The sequence below is a fragment of the Callithrix jacchus genome, chromosome 12 (genome assembly GCF_049354715.1).
Source record: "Callithrix jacchus isolate 240 chromosome 12, calJac240_pri, whole genome shotgun sequence".
NCBI classification, from domain to species: Eukaryota; Metazoa; Chordata; class Mammalia; order Primates; family Cebidae; genus Callithrix; species Callithrix jacchus.
In genome coordinates this window covers 7,264,029-7,276,299 of record NC_133513.1, presented here as the reverse complement: position 1 = coordinate 7,276,299, position 12,271 = coordinate 7,264,029, and the positions used below count along the sequence as shown (strand labels likewise).

Genomic DNA, 12,271 nt, shown 5'->3' with positions numbered 1-12,271 from the left:
GAGGTCACATAGACAGCCTTCCAAGCTGCCTAGACAGAGCCCCGGGGGTACCAGGAGCCTGGTAGTCCCAAGCAGGAAACAAAGCAGGCAGACGACAATCATCCTGACACAAGAGCCCTTCTGGGAGAGACTCCCTAAGACAGAGAGCTGACTTCACTGCCCAGTTCCTCCCTGTGGCACATGGCATCTCTGAAAAACTGAGCCAATGGGACCCGCCACGTGCCTGTGGAGGTGCGCTGTACAGACAACTCAGACCTCACCCCGGAGATAGGATCACACGACCCTCATCAGCTTTCCCTGCTGATGACAGAAGAAAAGTCTTCCTGGAGAGTTCTTTGAGAGGGCTGATGCTGTACTCCTTCTTTCACTAGGGGATACTGTTTGAGCATCTGCTTTGGTCCAGGCAATGGTAATGGTGGCAAACTATAGAACTCATGTGTCTTGGGAATCATGCCATCTTCCAAGGGCTCGTCCCATGACATGGGGCTCAGGGCCCTTCCACTCTCTGAAACCATAGATCTTTCTGTGGGGATGACTTCCTTTTCTCTGTAGCTCAGTCCAGGGAGAAAGATAAAACGTCCCTTTTGAGGGGATGCTTTCCCTGTTTCATTTCCTTTCTCTGACAGCTCAGGGAATCAGAAGACAAGGGATATGACTGTTGTCATGTTGTTGATGTTGTTTTGGAGACAGGGTCTTGTTCTCCTGCCCAGGCTAGAGTGCAGTGGTGTGACCACAGCTCACCACAGCCTTGATCTTCTGGGCTCAAGCAATCCTCCTTGCCTCAGCCTCCCGAATAGCTGAGATTACAGGTATGCACCACCACACCCAACTAATTTTTATTTTTTTATTTTTATTTTTCAGAAATGCAGTCTCACTATGTTACTCAGGCTAGTCTCAAACCCCTGGGCTCAAGTGATCCTCTTGCCTTGGCCTCCCGAAGTGTTAGGATTACAAGTGTAAGTCCCCACGCCCAGCCAAGACTGTGTTCTTACTCACCCGGTATCCCCCGACCCCTCCATGGCTCCTGGAAAGGGCTGCGCTTGTGAAGCTCCAAGCCAGGGCGAGTCTCTGATTTCCTCCAGGACATTCTTTCCTGGAATCAAGGAGGCCCAAGATGCTTTCCTGGAAGCAAGGAGGGCAGCTGTTTGAATGAGGGAAAGGCTAAACGAGGGAAGATTTTTTAAAACAGTGGCTGTTGACTCCAAATATCTACCTCATCTCTCCACTCCAGAAACTTTTCACAAGCTTACAAAGGGTGTTTGCTTCTCCTCCAAGTATTTGCCCCCCAGCCGCACCTGCAAGAAGGTGGAAGTAGGAACTCCACCTGGAATTGTAACTCTCTAATACAAGGCAAGACCTGTCTCTCCTCCAGTATCCCCAGGACTGAAGGACCGTGCAAGTCTGCATATTGATCAAGCTTCTCCCTTATCCGAAGGGCCTTACTTCAAGACACTTTTCTTCTTCCCACCTGGCTTCATGCCCCGACGTGGCTCCATGACCCCACTGAGTCATCCCCCTACCCATCTCTCCCCATCTCCATGCCACACAAGACGGGCTTGACCACAGCACCTGTAAGTTCCTTAAAATTGAATGATGTGTCCAGCCAGGCATGGTGGCTTACGTCTGTAATCCCAGCACTTTGGGAAGCTGAGGCAGACAGATCACCTGAGGTCAGGAGTTCAAGACCAGCCTGGCCAACATGGTGAAACCCTATCACTACTAAAAATACAAAAATTAGCTGGGTGTGGTGGTACATGCCTGTAGTCCCAGCTACTTGGGGGGCTGAGGCACAAGAATCACTAGAACCCAGGAGGCAGAGTTTGCAGTGAGCCAATATTGTGCCATTGCACTCCAGCCTGGAAGACAGAGTGAGATTCTGTCTCAAAAAAAAATTGAATGGTGTGATTAGCTCATGGTTAGCCTATTTTTTTAAAATGGAATGATGTACTCATTTTCTAAGCTGTGTAACAAATTAGCACAAATTTAGCAGCTTAAAACACCCATCTATTACCTCTCCTTTCCTGTAGGTCAGGAGTCTGGGGGTGCAGCTTTAGCTGGATCCTCTGCTCAGGTTCTCACAGGGAAATGAGATTAAGGTGTCGGCTGGGATTAGGGTCTGATCTGAGGCTGGGGGTCTTCTCCCAGCCTGACATCGTTGTTGGCAGAATTTATTTCCATGCAACCGTGGAACTCAGGCAGCTGGCTTCTTCCAAACCAGCCAGGAACAGTGGCTCACACCTGTAATCCCAGCACTTTGGGAGGCTGAGGCAGGTGGATCATCTGAGGTCAGGAGTTCAAGAGCAGCCTGGCCAACATGGTAAAGCCCCATCTCTACCAAAAATACAAAAATTAGCCAGGCATGATGACACACGCCTGGAATCTCAGCTACTTGGGAGGCTGAGGCAGGAGAACTTGAACCCAGGAGGTGGAGGTTGCTGAGAACCGAGATCATGCCACTGTACTCCAGCCTGGGTGACAGAGTGAGACTCCAAAAATAAATAAATAAACAAAAGTAAACCCAAAAAAAACAGCAGGAGGGATTCTTTTTCCTCCAGACTCTCACTGAAGATCTAACCTGGTGACATCAGGCCACTCTTGACTCATCACCCTTTTAATTAACTCAGAGTGAATGGATTAGGGGCTTAGTTACATCTGCCAAATCCCTTCAACTTTTCCATAGGTGTAGATTAAAAGCAAGCCAGGGGTCCTGCCCATACGCCAGGGGAGAGGAGATTACACATGGCATTTACCCAGGGCAAGAACCTAGGAGGGTCATCTCAGAATTCTGCCTTCCACAGATAGATCCTCCGTGGAGCTCACATGCCTGGAGGAGCACCAGCCTTTATTTAAAGACAGTGGAGAATAGTGCCTGGGCTCAGATCTCCAGCAAGACCCCAGAATGATGGTCCAGTCTCTGAGCCCAGGGCCAACGCAGCAGGAGCGCTGGATGAACATGAGGGCTGGCTTCCCCCACTTCGAACTGAGTCATCACATCCGTATTAGAGCCTAGCTGTTGCTTAGGCAGAAACGATGATTATTTAGAAGATGGAGAGAAGAGGAGAGTTCATTTAAAAGTTCTTGCATTCATTCCCCAGGGCTGCCACAACCGAGGACCACAAGCTGGGTGGCTTCAAACAGCAGAAACTGATTGTCTTGTGGTTCTAGTGGCCAGCAGGGCTACACACCCTCCTGCACATGTTGGGGAGTCCTTCCTTGCCTCTTCCCAGCTTCCTGTGGTCTGCCAGCAGTCTAGTCTTCTGTGTTCCTCGGTCTGCAGATGCACCAGTCCAATCCTGTGTCCGATCCATGGCCTTCTTCCCTGTATCCCTGTGACTGAGCATGTCCTCTCCTCTTTTTAAAAGGACACCAGTCATTGACTTAGGGCCCTCCATACTCCAGGATGAGTTCATCCTAATCAATAGCATCTGCAATAACCCTCTTTCTTTTCTTTTTTTTTTTTTTCTTGAGATGGAGTTTCGCTCTCGTTGCCCACGCTGGAGTGCAATGGCTCAATCTCAGCTACTGCAACCTCCACTTCCCAGGTTCAAGCAATTCTCCTGCCTCAGCCTCCCGAGTAGCTGGGATTACAGGCACATGCCCCCACAATATGCTAATTTTATATTTTCAGTAGCGACGGGGTTAGTAGTGACAGGGTTTCTCCATGTTGGTCAAGCTAGTTTTGAACTCCCGACCTCAGGTGATCCACCCATCTTTGCCTCCCAAAGTGCTGGGATTACAGGTGTGAGCTACCACGCCTAGCCTGCAACAACCCTATTTCTAAATGAGGTCACATTCTGAGCAACTCGGATTTAGGATTTCAACATCTTTTGAGGGGGACTCCATTTAACACATAAGAATACTATGTGGGCCTCACACGGTGCTTCACACCTGATATCCCAGCACTCTGGGAGGCCGAGGCAGGAGGATCCCTGCTCAGGGCCTGGGGGGATACCAGGTGCATAAGAACACTGCCTTGGCTGGGTGTGGGGGCTTATACCTGTAATCCTAATAGTTTGGGGGCCTAAGGCAGGGTGATCACTTGAACCCAGGAGTTTGAGACCAGCCTGGGCGACATAGTGAGATCTCATTTCTAAAAAAGAAAAAAAAATTAATTAGTTGGGCATGGTGGTATAGTCCCAGCTACTCAGGAGGCTGAAGCAGGAGGGTCACTTGAGCCCAGAAAGTCAAGGCTCTGGTGAGCTGTGACTGAACCATGGCACTCCAGCCTAGACAACAGAGTAAGACCCTGTCTAAAAAAGGAAAAAAAAAAGTAATCTCCCTCGTCTTCTGACTCCCTGAGCTGTCCTAGAAAGGAAGCAAAGCAGTAAAAGCATCCCCGCATAAGGAGCTTCTCAAAACCAGCCTAGGCAACATAGCAACACTTTGTCTTCAGAAAGTACTTAAATTAAAAAAGATCAAGCCTGTAATCCCAGCACTTTGGGAGGCCAAGGCGGGCGGATCACGAGGTCAAGAGATCGAGACCATCCTGGTCAACATGGTGAAACCCCGTCTCTACTAAAAATAAATTTTAAAAAATTAGCTGGGCATGGTGGCGCATGCCTATAATACCAGCTACTCAGGAAGCTGAGGCAGGAGAATTGCCTGAACCCAGGAGGCGGAGGTTGCGGTGAGCCGAGATCGCACCATTGCACTCCAGCCTGGGTAACAAGAACAAAACTCCGTCTCAAAAGAAAAAAAAAGACTAGTCATTTGGCACACAGTTGATAGGGCTACATCCAGGTCCCCAAACTATACCGTCAGAATGACCGTCTCCCTCCGCCTCTCACCCTCTTTCCATTTTACTTTCTTAAGCATGAACATGAAATTCCCAAGGTCGTCTCTCCTTGGGCTAATTTGCTTCTCAGACCCAACAACTGTGGCCAGGGTGACAGAAGGATACTGACATCCAGCTGGGAGCACATGCCCCACCTCCAGATCAGGGTGGGAAGAAGCCAGCCCCACACATATCATGGGGGGACCAGAACTCGGACACTGTCATTGGAGAGGAGCGATGGAAGATCATGGGGGGACCAGAAAATCGGACACTGTCATTGGAGAGGAGCGATGGAAGAAAGGCTGACACACTGCAACAGATCTCCTGCACCAGCCTGGGCCATCATGTCTTGAGAATAGGGGTTTGCAGTCTGATAACCCAGTACTCAGGCCACGGAAATCCCACCTCCATCTGTGGGGCTGCCCGCAGTACAAGGACCCCCAATGGATTTGCTGACCACACATGCAAACAGCCACCTCCGAGCCCCGCTCCCCACAGTCCCCCTGAACTCGTCGAAATTCCCCTCATTCTCGCCAAGATTAAAAGCAATTCTGAGGGTGAGCAGCTCATTCTGCTAGTTTAAATCTCTCAATTTCTTCTGTCCCCAGAACTCTGTACTTACTGCTCCATCAATGGTAATGACAATGAACATTTTCACAATCTGAGTTTTTATTGCAAAGTGATTGAGGACCGGTTAGAATAAGTTATGCTACAGAAACTAAAGAAATCCCGTCAAGCAAATGGTGTGCAGATAGAAAGTCTTAGAGCAGCCGTGCATATTTTCTCCCCCGATGAATCAATTGAAAATAAGAAGCTATCACCTCCACGGTCCAGGCAGAAGCTATCAAAAGCGTAAGCCATGATATTATAATTTGATGATTTTACATCCATCAAATGGATATGGCCTAGAGGTGAAAAGCGGATGCTCTGTAACCAGATGATGGTCAAGAGTTGTAAAAATGAGTTCCTCCCTGTTCAGCGTTTCTCCTTTCTTGAAAGCACACTCAATGTCATGTTCAGGGTCTCTGCTGGCCAGAAATAAAGTTCCTCCCAGTTCCAGAGCACTCCAGAGTAACCCAAAACCAGAACAACTACTTACAGCCGTGTAGACTATGTACTGGGCAATTCTTGGGGTGGCAGTTTCTTTTTTTTTTCTTTTTTTTTTTTTTTGTTATACTTCAAGTTCTGGGGTACATGTGCAGATCATGCAGGTTTGCTACATAGGTATACACGTGCCATGATGGGCTACCGCATCCATCATCCTGTCATCTACATTAGGTGTTTCTCCTAACGCTATCCCTCCCCTAGCCCTCCACCCCGTTTGGGGTGGCAGTTTCATAAATTATCATGTGGGTGGCGCCCCCAGAGGTGTGCAGTATACAACTTGCAAAAATGGTAAGTCATCGTATCCAAAAGTCAAGATAAGGGAGGGACAACATTAGGAGAAATACTTTATGTAGCCAGTGGGGGGATGGATGCAGCAAACCACCATGGCACATGTATACCTGTGTAACAAACCTGCACGTTCCACACGCGTACCCCAGAACTTAAAGTATAATTAAAAAATAAATTAAATAAATAGCAAAAAAGAAAAAAATCCCATCGGTATTATCATCAGTCCTGAGTCTGCCTTTTCTTCATGAGACAGGAGCAAAAAGAGCTTGGCCAGATGTGCTCAGATGGTCTCTACGATGGAATCAGGGTCTCTCACTTTCCGCACTATTGACATTGGGCTGGATCATTCTTTTGTCTTAGTGGAGGCCATCCTGGACATTGCAGGGTGTTCAGCAGCCACACTGGCCTCTATAACTAGATGCACAGTAGCACCACCTCCTCCAGCTGTAACGACCAAAACTGTCTCCAGACACGGCCAAATATTCTCTGGGGGGCAAAGTCACCCCCTGGTTGAGAAGCCCTGAAGTAAAGACATTTTCACAGACCACACGTAAGTGAGAGAGCCTGAAGGCTGCACGTGTGATGCTCTACCCGTGACAAACCCGTGACAAAGACGGAGCCTTAGGTTAGAGAGGTGGAGAAAGGGAAAGGAGACGACCTTTCTGCTGCCAGGAGCAACAGAGGCTGACTAGATGTGGGTGGAAACTGACTTAGAAGATGCTGAGAAGCCATCGGCACCCATTCTGCTCTCCAGGGACAGCTCTGCCGAAAAAGGCCTGGAGATCAACAAAGCCCCAAACACAGGTGCACTGAGCAAAGAAACGACGGATTGGGACAAAAAAGATGTTCCCTCGAAAGCCAGTCATTTCCAAGAGGGGAGAAGGAGTGGAGTCATGAAAAATTACTGAGACTGGGTATGGTGACTCACACCCGGAATCCCAGCACTTTGGGACTACTCCCAGGCTGAGACGGGAGAACTGCCTGAGCCCAGGAGTTCAAGACCAGCCTGAGCAACATAGCAAGACCTTGCCTCTACAAAAAGTGAAAAAATTAGCGCCTTTGGTCTCAGCTACTTGGGAGGCTGGGGTGGGAGGTTCGCTTGAGCCCAGGAGGCTGAGGCTGCAGTGAGCTGGGATCACACCACTGTACTCCAGCCTGGGCTACAGAGTGAAATCCTGTTTCAAAAAAAAAAAAAACTAAAGAAAGGCTGGAAAACCAGGGTATTTTCTAACTTTTTTTTTTTTTTTGAAACAAAGTCTCTCTCTGTTGCCCAGGCTGGAGTATAATGTCGCGATCTAAGCTCATTGCAACTTCCACCTCCTGGGTTCAAGTGATTCTCATGCCTCAACCTCCCAGGTAGCTGGGACTACAGGCATGTTGTCAGCATGCCTGGCTGATTTTTGCATTTTTAGTAGAGATGGTGTTTCCCCATGTTGGCCAGGTTGGTCTTGGACTCCCAGGCTCAAGCAATCTACCTACCCACCTTGGCCTCCCAAAAGTCTGAGGTTACAGGCATGAGCCACTGTGCCCAACCCTAGCTTTTCAGTATAGAAATTTCCCACATACATAAAAAGTAGGGAGAGAACTGTACCATGAAACCCCCAGACCCAGCATCCCACTGCAAGAACCTGTCAACATTTTGCCTATCTCATTCCAGTTCCCACCTCTTTTCCTTTTCCTCCTTGAAATTCTAGAATTTTTTTTTTTTTTTAGATGGAGTTTCACTCCTGTTGCCCAGGCTGGAGTGCAATGGCGTGATCTTGGCTCTCTGCAACCTCTGCCTCCCAAATTCAAGCAACTCTCCTGCCTCAGCCTCCAGAGTAGCTGGGATTACAGGCATATGCCACTACACCCAGCTAATTTTTTTTTTTTTTTGTATTTTTAGTAGAGACAGGGTTTCTCCATGTTAGCCAGGCTGGTCTCGAACTCCTGACCTAAGGTGATCCTCCTGCCTCAGCCTCCCAAAGTGCTGGGATTACAGGTGTGAGCTACCACGCCCAGCCTTATTTTAGAATATTTTAAAGCAAATTCCAGACATGTCATTTCACCCACATCCATAACACACCAGGGTGCGTTCTTGATGAAAGGATTGTTTTGTTTTTTTATAACCCCCATGCCATTGCCACAGTGAATAAATTTACCATGAAGAATCTAAGATTTTAGCAGGTGGAGAAAATATCTAATTACCCTCCCTTAAAGCCTCTCCTACTGGCCCTTTTCAGATCTAAACGTAATACGATAATCACCTGGGCATCTTGTTAAACTGCAGATTCTGGCCCAGTAGGTCCTGGATGAGGCCTGAGAGTCTTCAATTCCAAAAGCTCCCAGGTGGTGCAGTGCTGCGGGTCCATGGATCACACATGAGGAAGGGTCGGCCCAACACCCGCAACAACGGGGTGCCAAGTCCTGACTGTTCCTGACTGCAGAGCCTTCAGGGAGCAGGGAAGCTGGGCACCATCTGAGAAAGAAGGGAGGTGTTTCGTACCAGCTGCAGGCCCTGTAGAACTGCCAGGGAATAACAGACACAAGGCCAGCAAAGTCCAGCTGACAGCACGAGCGCATTCAAATTTCACAACCGTTGCAGCTAAGAACCATGGAGGCAGAGGTTGCAGGGAGCCAAGATCCCACCACTGTACTCCGGCCTGGTGACAGAGTAGGACTCCATCTCAAAAAAAAAAAACAAACAGTCTGGGCCATGAGCCATGGCTCACACCTAAATAATCTTAGCACTTTGGGAGGCTGAGGTGGGTGGTTCACTTGAGGCCAGAAGTTCGAGACCAGCCTGGCCAATATGGCAAAACCCCATCTCTACTAAAAATTCAAAAACTAGCCATGTGTGGTGGCAAATGCCTGTAGTCCCAGCTACTTGGGAGGCTGAGACAGGAAAATGGCTTCAGTCTGGAAGGTGGAGGCTGCAGTGAATCAAGATTGTGCCACTGCACTCCACACTGGGCAACAGAGAAAGACTCTGTCTCAAAAGAAAAAAAAACAGAAAGTCGGGAGGCCAGAAGAAGTCTAAAATCAGCAAATGTCAGCAGGACCACACTGTCTCAGAGGTTCTAGGGAAGAATCCGTTCCTTGCCTCTTCCAGCTTGTAGAAGCGACTAGAATTCCTTGACTTGTGGCCGCGTGATCCAATCTCTGCCTCTCTGGTCACCTTGCTGCTCCTCTTCTGTCTGGGTCTCCTCCTCTGGAGGAAGAGTGTCCTCTTATAAGGACACTTGTCTATAGATTTGCAGCCCACCTGAAATACTCCAGGATAATCTCCTTATCTCAAGATCCTTAACTTCATTAATTACATCGGCAAAGACCCTTCTTCCAAATAAGACCACGTGCCCAGATTCCCGGCACAAGCATCCAGATCTATCTTGTGGGAGGCCACCATTCAGCTCACTACACTTAGGAAGAGGAAAAACAGTGAAGTCATACAAGGCGCAGAAGAAAGAACGGGCGCAGCTTGTGTGGCAGTGGCCACCGAGGCAGCCTGGGGTAAAACCGTGTTAATGGAGCCCCCAGACAGAACTCAAGGGCAGCCGTCTGCTCCCAGCTACGCAAAGAGAGAACGGTTCTCTTTCTGACAGCAGAGTAAGGGAAGCAGTGGGGAGATAGACAGCCCATTCTCTGTTGGCTTAATTCCTAAGGAATTGTGCCTCTGCCTTCCGGCCATTCTCACGTCTTGTTGAAGGATAAAATGATTTATTGATGGCCATAATTAAAAAGCGATGCTGACAGAAGCAGCGTCAGCATTTTTCATTCATCCTTACTCATGAGCAAGAGCAGTTTAGGGAAATGGGTGCCTTCGGGTTCCATTTTCTCCATCTAGAAAAGGGCTGCCTTCGAGGAATGCTAGTCCTGGGGAGAAGCCTCATTTCTATATCAGGAATTGATGCAGTTCTAAATTTCGACTGGTGCATAGAGCTACCTGTCCTCATTTCAAGCACTTCTGTTTTGTTATGGGTTCAGTGGATTACCAAGGAGGAGAACTCTGGGGAGGAAGATTAGGGGCGAGCGTGGTTTTGATCCCCAGAGGGAGCTGTTTTTCCATCCATGTCTTGACTGAGTCAGCATGGGCTTCTCTGCTCAAGACGGGAGTACTGGGTTGACTTAAGGTGGGTGATTGACTTGATTTGGTGGCTAGTTTTATAGTAGCTGGTTAACAAGATATTATCTTCATTAGTTTCAGGCATGTGAGCTTCATGAAGCATTGGACCTCCCAAATCACAAGGAAAATAAAGATATACTTACAGCTTACATGGTAGGTTAGGTCAAAGGAGTTAGTAGGGCCACAAATTATTGTTAAAGAAATGAATGCATGAAAGTGTATCTTTGTCTAAATGGACTATCTGCACATGTACTGTTCCACCTGAAAATTAGTAGATAGAAATTCAGCAAATGCTTGGACAGGGGATACGCTTACAAGTATTCTGACTGAATAACATGGGTTTCTTTTCATATCACTAAAGTAATGTTTTCCCATATTGACTCTGGACTTAAACTTGTTCTGATGGTACTTAACCACCTGCACATCAGGTGGGGGCAGTGCGGGGGGAGCTGTTGAATTCAATCATAAACATTTGCTGAATGCCTACTGAGGGTAAAGCCCTGGGCCTCGTGCCAGGGAGAGTCCAGAAGAAATGAGCCACAGTTCTGCTCTCAGGAAGCTTGCAAACTAATGGAGAAAACAGATTTGCAGGCAATTGCTTATGGTGTAAGAGGAAATGAGGCCGGGCACAGTGGCTCACGTTGTAATCCCAGCACTTTGGGAGGTGGAGACAGGTGGATCACTTGAGGCCAGGAGTTGGAAACCAGTCCGGCAAATGTGGCAAACCCCCATCTCTACTAAAAATACAAAAAACCACTTAGCCAGGTGTGGTGGTGTGCACCTGCAGTCACAGCTACTTGGAAGGTGGAGGCACAGGAATCGCTTAAACCTGGGAGGCAGAGACTGTAGTGAGCCAGGGTCCCACCACTGCACTCCAGCCTAGGTGACAGAGCAAGACTCTGTCACAAAAAAAAAGGAGCTGAGCACGGGGCTCACGCCTGCAATCCCAACACTCTGAGAGGCCAAAGTGGGCGGATCACCAGGTCAGGAGTTCACGACCAGCCTGGCCAACGTGATGAAACCCTGTCTCTACTAAAAATACAATAATTAGCTGGGCACGGTGGCACGTGTCTGTAATCACAGCTTCTCGGGAGGCTGAGGCAGGAGAATCGCTTGAACAGGGACCTGGGAGGTAGAGCTTAAAGTGAGCCGAGATCACGCCACTGTACTCCAGCCTGGGCTACAGAGCGAGACTCCGTCTCAAAACAAACAAAAAAGGAGATAAGATTGGTACTCAATGGGAAATCTAAGCAGGATGGAAAAGCAGGAGAGCGCCCATTTTCCCAGCTCCAATGACACCTTCAAAAACCATTGCAATATTGCAGGGACACCCATTCCTCAAGGGATCTCAAGCCCCATGAAGACTTGAGTCTGGAGGCTGGTTCAGGCTTGACGTTAAGATCAGGGGTGATCTTCATCTGGCCCAAGCCAATCGTCCAGCCAAAAATCTCAGACTGAGACGATGAGAAAAGCAAGTCATGAACCATGCTAGCCATTTCATCATCATCATCATCAAAGACAAAGGACAGACCTACAACCATCTTGTGTGCTCAGCTCTCATCTTAGTTCAAAATATAGAAGCAAATTCTATGGCCAGCAAACAATAACCAAAGTAGCTCTCATCTCTTGTCTGCTGCCACGTAAGACGGGCATTTTGCCTTCCACCATAATTTAGAGGCTTCCTCAGCCACATGGAACTGTGAGTCCATTAAACCTCTTTTTCTTGGCCGGGCACAGTGGCTCAAGCCTGTAATCCCAGCACTTTGGGAGGCCAAGGCGGGTGGATCACGAGGTCAAGAGATTGAGACAATCTGGTCAACATGGTGAAACCCCGTCTCTACTAAAATATAAAAAAAATAGCTGGGCATGGCGGCGTGTGCCTGTAGTCCCAGCTACTCGGGAGGCTGAGGCAGGAGAATTGCCTGAACCCAGGAGGCGGAGGTTGCGGTGAGCCGAGATTGCGCCATTGCACTCCAGCCTGGGTAACAAGAGCGAAACTC

The 12,271-nt window shown here is 48.5% G+C and overlaps 1 protein-coding gene across 9 annotated transcripts in view; it reads right to left on the bottom strand.

Annotated features, from left to right (window-relative positions):
- ALG1 (ALG1 chitobiosyldiphosphodolichol beta-mannosyltransferase) overlaps positions 1–12,271 on the bottom strand; it is a 148,855-nt gene that overhangs the window by 74,994 nt on the left and 61,590 nt on the right. For 5 of the 9 annotated variants that reach the window (XR_013524567.1, XR_013524574.1, XR_013524568.1 and 2 more), the window contains exon 15: positions 997–1,122. The exons of 1 other annotated variant lie outside the window; for it this stretch is intronic. The gene's annotated coding sequence lies outside the window, so the exon portion shown is untranslated. Of the gene's footprint in view, positions 1–996; positions 1,123–8,415; positions 8,628–12,271 lie in introns of all 9 variants that reach the window. 3 more of the 9 variants (XR_013524570.1, XR_013524573.1, XR_013524575.1) reach the window with 1 other exon arrangement.